The sequence below is a fragment of the Elgaria multicarinata genome, chromosome 19 (assembly GCF_023053635.1).
Source record: "Elgaria multicarinata webbii isolate HBS135686 ecotype San Diego chromosome 19, rElgMul1.1.pri, whole genome shotgun sequence".
Taxonomy (NCBI): domain Eukaryota; kingdom Metazoa; phylum Chordata; class Lepidosauria; order Squamata; family Anguidae; genus Elgaria; species Elgaria multicarinata.
In genome coordinates this window covers 13613794-13622491 of record NC_086189.1, presented here as the reverse complement: position 1 = coordinate 13622491, position 8698 = coordinate 13613794, and positions in this window count along the sequence as shown.

Below are 8698 nucleotides of genomic sequence, written 5' to 3'. Positions count from 1 at the left end.
ATAGAAGTATACCTTCCAAATCGCGCGAGGTACTGGTTCCCCTCTACTCGGCACTAGTTAGGCCTCATCTTGAATATTGTGCCCAGTTCTGGGCACCACACTTCAAGAAGGATACAGACAAGCTGGAGGGGGTTCAGAGGAGGGCAACAGGGTGATCAGGGGTCTGGAAACAAAGCCCTATGAGGAGAGACAGAAAGGACTGGGCATGTTTAGCCTGGAGAAGAGAAGATTGAGGGGAGAGATGATCACACTCTTCAAGAACTTGAAAGGTTGTCACACAGAGGAGAGCCAGGATCTCTTCTCTATCATCCCAGAGTGCAGGGCACAGCATAATGGGCTGAAGTTACAGGAAGCCAGATTCCAGCTGGACATCAGGAAAAAAATCCTGACTGTAAGTCCCTGACTTTTTTTACTTTGGCGCTTCGGGGGAAAGCTCCGGAATGGTTCTGCTGAACCACCTTGGGGCTTTCCCCACGTATAGACAGCCTCTGGGAGAGCTGCTGCCGGTCAGTGTTGACAATACTGGGATCAATGGACCAATGGTCTGAGTCTATATCCTATGTTCCTACTCCCAGATGATCAGATTACGTAGGAACTGTAGCAATCCAAGAGAATTTTGTGCACAGGCTAATAGCACTCTTCAAATACTGGAAAGGTTGTCACACACAGGAGGGCCAGGATATCTTCTCAATCATCCCAGAGTGCAGGACACAGAATAACGGGCTCAAGTTACAGGAAGCCAGATTCCAGCTGGACATCAGGAAAAACTACCTGACTGTTAGAGCAGCACGACAATGGAACCAGTGACCTAGGGAGGTTGTGGGCTCTCCCACACTAGAGGCATTCAAGAGGCAGCTGGACAACCATCTGTCAGGGATGCTTTAGGGTGGATTCCTGCATTGAGCAGGGGGTTGGACTCGATGGCCTTGTAGGCCCCTTCCAACTCTACTATTCTATGATTCTTTCAGAACAACTTAAGCAAAGGGAATATCTCAACAGGGTCCTGAGGCAGGCATTGTACAAAGCTAAGAACTTGGACGAGACTACATTATTGGACCCAAAACCAGAACAAATCAGGAGGAAGGAGTAATAGTGCCTCTGACTTATGATGGGTACACAACCCAGATAAGGTCAATAATTCGCAAACACTGGCATCTTTTATCAGAAATTCCACGGTGCAGAAAGGACCCCGTTTTTGCATATAAGAATGCACGTAATTTGAGGGATATACTTGTACATAGCACAATGAAAACTCCTCCCCCTCTGGTATTCTCCAGTGTTAGTGGTGGTAAGATTGTGAGAAATTACCATTGTGGACACTTCAGTGTGTGTGTGAACTGTACCACATTAAAAGTATTTGAAAACCCTGCAGTTAAACAAAACCATTATATTAAGGAATCTGTGAACTGCAATACCAAGGGAGTGATTTATGCCCTTAAGTGTCCAGGTCATTTATTGTACATTGGTATGACCACAAGAACCATCAGAACCCGCATCTGTGCATTCATTCCAAAAGACTTCAGGCACCTCTGGTCAATCATTTTCCTACTTTGAATATGCCCATCGCACCTTTTGTAACGTGCCTCTTCGTTGAGCTGGTAATAGAAACCACAAGACGTGCTGTGGTTCCTATAATATTTGTTACTTAAGGTTGCTTCCTCTTTGGGGACAGGACTCCTGTGGCTGTTCACAGTTGCATAATCACGTGAAACTCTCCTGATCATTGCCTTTGCTGGGGGTGGGAATTCCTGTCGAAAGGGCAGAGGCAAAACTATTCCGTTTATTCTGCCTGCCAACCTGGCTTCCATAATGGGTCTCTCTCTCTCCTCCAAGCAACCGGGATGAATGTTGACATAATGGGGATATCGGAATTTCACAAGCCACAGGCTTCATTATGAATGCTGGCTGGCTTTGAATGCAAGCCGTTTGCTCAAGAGCTGGCAGAAGCATAGCGAGACTTTCAGGGGCCCTGTTTGTGGCAGACAGCAGGAGTTCTTGAGCAAACTGAGTAAGGTTCACAGCATGGCTGGGAAACACCTTGAGAAAATACCCACAAATGTTGCTGTTACAATCAATCGCATGGCAGAGGTTCATCTGAGACTCATATGAGATCTTGCTTGGTTCTTCTATTCAAGTATTGCACACGTCCTCTCGGGAAGCACATACAAGTGAACACAGGTTTAAAGACACAGCCATCCAAGGGACCTTTGTTCTTGGTAGATGCAGTGGGGTGCTCACACAGCGTTCTCTTCAAAAATTTGTTGTTGTTTATTCGTTCAGTCGCTTCCGACTCTTCGTGACTTCATGGACCAGCCCACGCCAGAGCTTTCTGTCGGCCGTCGCCACCCCCAGCTCCCCCAAGGTCAAGTCTGTCACCTCCAGAATATCATCCCTCCATCTTGCCCTGGGTCGGCCCCTCTTCCTTTTGCCTTCCACTTTCCCTAGCATCAGCCTCTTCTCCAGGGTATCCTGTCTTCTCATTATGTGGCCAAAGTACTTCAGTTTTGCCTTTAATACCATTCCCTCAAGTGAGCAGTCTGGCTTTATTTCCTGGAGTATGGACTGGTTTGATCTTCTTGCGGTCCAAGGCACTCTCAGAATTTTCCTCCAACACCACAGTTCAAAAGCATCTATCTTCCTTCGCTCAGTTTTCCTTATGGTCCAGCTCTCGCAGCCACAGGTTACTACGGGGAATACCATTGCTTTAACTATGCGGACCTTTGTTGTCAGTGTGGTGTCTCTGCTCTTAAATATTTTATCAAGATTTGTCATTGCTCTCCTTCCAAGAAGTAAACGTCTTCTGATTTCCTGGCTGCAGTCAGCGGCTGCAGTAATCTTTGCGCCCAGAAATACAAAGTCTGTCACTGCCTCCACATTTTCTCCCTCTATTTGCCAGTTATCAATCAAGCTGGTTGCTATAATCTTGGTTTTTTTGAGGTTTAACTGCAACCCAGCTTTTGCACTTTCTTCTTTCACCTTTGTCACAAGGCTCCTCAGCTCCTCCTTGCTTTCAGCCATCAAAGTGGTGTCATTGCCAGAATCTCAATCTCTCTCTCTCTCTCTCACACACACACACACACACGCACACACACACAAATATACAATTACTCCTGGGAATTTGCTGGTTGACAATAGTGTGACTAAATCTGCCTGATATAAGATGATCTGTCAGTCCCAATCCGTCCGTTAAGGGTAGTTTTGGGGAAAAAAATCAACTGTGAGGTATTCTAAATTTACTTTAGCCATTCACTAATGACAACATAAATTTAAAATCTCTGCCTTTGTACAAGAAGCAAAGCCCCCCCGGGGGAAAAGAAAAACTACCACCTCCTCGGTCCTATTTATTTTGGATACTGAAAACATTGAGAGAGGGAACCAATCTATTACAGCCCAAATGTCAATATTAGTTTTGGATAGGATGCAGCTGCCATGACGGATAATTGAGTCAAGGATTGGAACGGTTCCATGCCCTGCTGAGCTGTTCCTTGCAGTGTCCATGGCCTTGCTTCAAGCCCTGGAAATTATTATTTTATGTTTGCTGTCCAGACCTTGGTCCTGATCCTCTTTTAGCACTCTCTTTTCTTTCTTCCTCCTCCTTGCCACTGCATTCCCCGGCCCCTCTAGCCCATGGCCACAGCACTGAGTAGGCTAACTCCCTTCACCCAAAATGGCTGGAACATCGGAAGTGCCTTATTGGCCAATCTTGCTCAATATTGTCTGCACAACCTTTTTCTCCCCAAGGGCCACGTTGGCTTTTGGCAGGGGGTCTTGGGGTGGGTGGGTGGGGGTGCACTCATATATGCACAGTCCGCACAAGCACCGTCACGCACATACAGACATTACGGTTGAGAGAGAGGCTGCTTCAGGGTCACTAGCCCTTGTGACCTCCAACTGGCATGACTGCTCTACCAAGTATTTATTTATTTATTTATTTAAGCACTTGTATCCCACCCTATATCGCTGGGACCTCAGGGCGGCATACAGATAAAACCAGAACAACGTAGAACAATAAATACACACGGCTAAAAATGTATCAAAATCATCAACCCGCTAAAACCAGGAGAAAAGTTTAAAAAACAACAAGAAGAATTAAATCCCTTTAAACTATGTGCAAGCTTGGAGAAATTAGCCCTCAAAGGCTTTAATTAAAAGCCGTGTTTTAACTTGGTGCCGAACCGAAGCCAGCGTCGGTGCCAGTCAGGCCTCCAAGAGGAGGGTATTATTCTGCAACCGAGGGGCCACCACGGAGAAGGCCCTCTCCCGTGTCCCACCATAAAGTATGTCTCACATTGGTGGGACACAGAGGAGGGATCCTCCCAGACATCTCATGTTTCGGGCAGGCATAACTAGGTTATTAGTGATGCAAAAGCAGTTATGCTGATTGGCAGGGAAGAGGGGGAAGAGATGTTGCATGCAGCCTGCGCACCTCTGCTCTACAATGACTGCAGCAGCACTGCAGGGTATCAGACGGGGATCTTCCCCTGCCTTACCTGGAGATGTCAATAATTGGTCCGCTTGCACTGGCTGCCTGTATGTTTCCGAGCCCAATTCAAGGTGCTGGTTTTGACCTATAAAGCCTTACACGGCTTGGGACCACAATACCTGATGGAATGCCTCTCCTGACATGAATATACCTGGTCACTACGTTCAACATCTAAGGTCCTCCTCCAGGTGCCTACTCCGAGAGAGGCTCGGTGTGTGGCAACGAGGGACAGGGCCTTTTTGGTGGTGGCCCCCAGACTATGGAATGATCTCCCTGACGAGGCTCGCCTGGCACCAACGCTGCTATCTTTCCGGCGTCAGGTTAAGACTTTCCTCTTTGCCCAGGCATATGGCGGCACATCTTAATCACCCACGTTTAGTTTTTTAATGGTTTTTAATGCTTTATGTGTGTATGTTCTATGTTTTAGAATTTTAAATTTTGTATACCTGTTTTTATCTCAATTTTAGAATTTCTGTAAACCGCCCAGAGAGCCCTAGCTATGGGAGCGGTATATAAGTGCAATAAATAAATAAATTGAACTCAGGACAGTTCGCTTGCAAAGCAGGCACTAAGCAACAGTCCTCAACAAAGACATGCACAGCATGGTTGTCCCACCTTTGGAAAGACCGAAAGAGAGGAACAGCATCTTGGGGGTGGGGGAGTTGAAGGTGGGAACTCACCTGGCAGAAAATCCTACTAGTCCATGCAAACAAGAAGCCAACAAGAAGTTAAATTATGAGCCTGGCTTAGTGCGATTTCCATCTGGCCCTGTCTCAGGAGGGATTCTGAATAAATGTATAATCATTAACAAAATTGTCTCTAAACTGAAATAAACTCATGGAACACAGCATTCTGGGATTAATTAACGCTGTTATGGGAACATGCCGACAATCAGTCGATAGGGAAAGAGGAATCTCCCATATAAATTAGCTAGGACCTGGAGGCCTGGGGAAAATATATAGCTACGCTAACATGATTATAGTAACTATTAATTTGTTACTTGTATATCAAGCCATAGATCATTCTCAGTCAACCCCAGAGGTCTCAGCAAGTGTGGTTCACTGCACGGCAGTTTGAACAACAAAACAACGTTGACAAGCCCATAACGGATGCCCTTCGGACTTCGCCACTAAATAGTTTTCTGGCCTTTAGCTGGGCTGACTGAAAAGGCAAGTATTGGGGAGAGAAAGCTACAGAATGCACACAAGTGTCCCAAATACCTGATCTGTCTAATATTTGAATCAGGGATATTGGAAGCGTCCAGGAAGAATTCCATCACTGCATTTTCCTAGCCTAGGTGGATAGACTTCCATGGAACTCCTTCTCACCTTTCAGATTGCATCTTGCAAGGACTGATATTACCTCCAATTTAAAAAAAAAAAACACAACTGGATGTTTTCCTATATCTGTACTTCATGCACACACACAGTTGCACTGCATGATGAACTTTGTAGTCTCATGGCCGCATAAGCAACAGTTCTCACACATGCTTATTTGGCTCACGTCATGAAAATACATCAACACTGTTTCCTGGATGAATGTTTATCTGCTCCGATATTAGCAGTGTGGATTTAGACAAGCTCCTTATTTGGAACACAATTCCGCATTTGTGGAATTCTAAATTCCATTCGAGATTAACTTCAACAGCAACACTAGTTTATAAAAAACAACAACAGGTCCTATGGAAAGCTATGGCCAATCAGCCTGTCTATGAACTCTACATTTATGGATCATATACCTCTATTCCTTTGGTATCATACAAAGGGCTGCCATGGGAACAATCATATACCTATAATAAATTTTATTATAAGAAAATATGAATAGGTTTTATTCTTGAGAGCAATACAGGGGGGAGCAGAAGACCCTCTTAAATGCATAGGAAGCTGTCTGCTAGGTAGAACCTATGCTTTGAAGCAAGGAAGAGAAACCTAATGTCAGTACTTTGCACATATGCCGCCACGAATATCTTTGCACGCTCACTCACTGTGTTTCAAATGCAAGAGCCCATGGCTTTTGTCCCTTCAGCTTCCCAACTCACAGGGCAACGGAGGTGCAAAATGTGCTAAGCAGCCAAAGAAACATCCCAGGATGCTGGATCTAGGTTTTTACAAATTAATCTAGTTCTAGCATCCTGAGCCGTTTCTCTCGAGCACAAAACGACAGGACGGGCCATTCGAGTGGAGCTGGCAAAAACATAAATGAGGAATCGACTAGGCATTGTGTAAAAACCCTGTGCAGCTTCTACGCTCTCCTCCTGCTCTTCACACACTAGGCCTGTTTGCACAACCACGGATCAGGACCACGGTTTCTGGGCAGCTTGTTCACGGAAACAAGGCACCCTCACTGGATTGCCACGCACGGCGAGCCGGGTAAGGATAAGGGTAATTATGCAAACCTTCCCACCATGTGCCTGGTCATCAAGTGCAATTGCCCAGACAACAGTAAGAGAAGTGACACCCAGGAAGTCACTCCGCGTGATGCACCCTCCCCATTTACACCCTTAAAACAGCACCCTGGAGCACCACCTACTGGGGAACGATGGCAAGAGCATAAGAGATCTCTTCCTGGAACAGATCGAAGTCATATCTAGGATACTTCCAATCTAGGCAAAACTTTTACTTAGCAATCACCTACCCCCATGCATACAATTTTACAGGGGCCCCCTCCAGAAGACAACATCTTCAATTTGTAAACCTCCCATGGTTTTCCACTGCTTCTCCCATCTTTTTTCTTACCAGGGGGGGAAAAAAGCGTTACGGAGGTTATGCTTCCACTGGATTTTTTTAAAAATAACCCCTCATAGGGGATGTTGGTGCAGGGTGACCCTATGGAAAGGAGGACAGGCTCTCTGCATCTTTAGCAGTTGTTTGGAAAAGGGAATTTCAGAAAGTGTCCTTTGTATGCATTGTAAGGCCGCCTTGAGGCCCAGTATTGGGCAAAAGGCAGGATAATAATAATAATAATGATGATGATGATGATGAATGCAGCACCTGGTGAAAGTCCCTCTTCATCACAACAGTAAAAGCCACAGGAGCCTTCCCTCATGACCAGATATGAAAGAGGGCAGGGCTCCTGCACCTTTAACTGCTGCGTGTGCCCTATGGAAAGGAATGTCCTCTTTTCCATAGGGCACATGCAACAGTTAAAGCGGCAGTGACAACAGCAGGAGCCCTGCCCTCTTTTGTAACTGGTAAGGAGAGCAGGAGCCCTGCCCTTTTGACCAGATGCAAAGGAAGGCAGGGCTCCTGCGACTTTAACTGCTGCGTGTGCCCTATGGAAAGGTCCTCTTTTCCATCGGGTCCACGCAGCAGTTAAAGTGGCAGGAGCCCTGCCCTCTTTTGTAACTGGTCAAGAGAGCAGGAGCCCTGCCCTCTTGACCTTCCCTAAAACGGGCCCCGCTGGCCCTGTGGAGACCTCCCTCCTCCGCCCTATTCAGCCCCGAAGGCCCCTCCGCGCCCACGTACCGAACGCGAGGAGCCCCGTCGAATGCCATGGGGCTTCTGAGCAGGGAAAGGTCGTTGGAGGTGGCCCGGATCCAGCGAGCGTTAACCGCCCCCGGAGACGGCTCGAGTCGGTGAGGTTGGTGCGGTTGGTGCAGGACAGCGGTCGCCAAACTGGGCAACTCAGTCGCCGTCATGCCGGACGTGGAGAAGGGCATCCGGACAGAGGGTGAGGGGCGCAGGGAAAGGCAGCTCTCGGGGAAGGAGCGCCGATCCGGAGCAAAACGCTTCCCCTCCACCTCGGGTTAACTCCACTTAGCAACTCCCTTTCCCCTTCCCTAGGCAGGGCTGAGCTTACGGGTTTTATGGTGTTTGCATTTGGCGGGTAACAAAGAATTAATAATAATAATAATAATAATAATAATAATAATAATAATAATAATAATAATAATAATAATAATAATTAGCACAGCGCCTCTGAGCAAGTGCAGAGTCCTTTCTTTTCGCGCACCGCTGCTCTATGACAACTAGAAAAGAATTCACTCCTGGAGGGTTGTTTCTTCTTCTTCTTCTTCTTCTTCTTCTTCTTCTTCTTCTTCTTCTTCTTCTTATTAGCACAGCACCCCTGAGTGAGTGCAGTCAGAATTCACTCCTGGAGGGTTTATTATTGTTGTTAATTGAACTGTATTTAATTGAACTGTATTTAATTGTGAATTGTATTCACCTTTTCTTTTCTTTTTTCCTCCAGTGATCTCTTCCCATAGTTTTAGGGCAG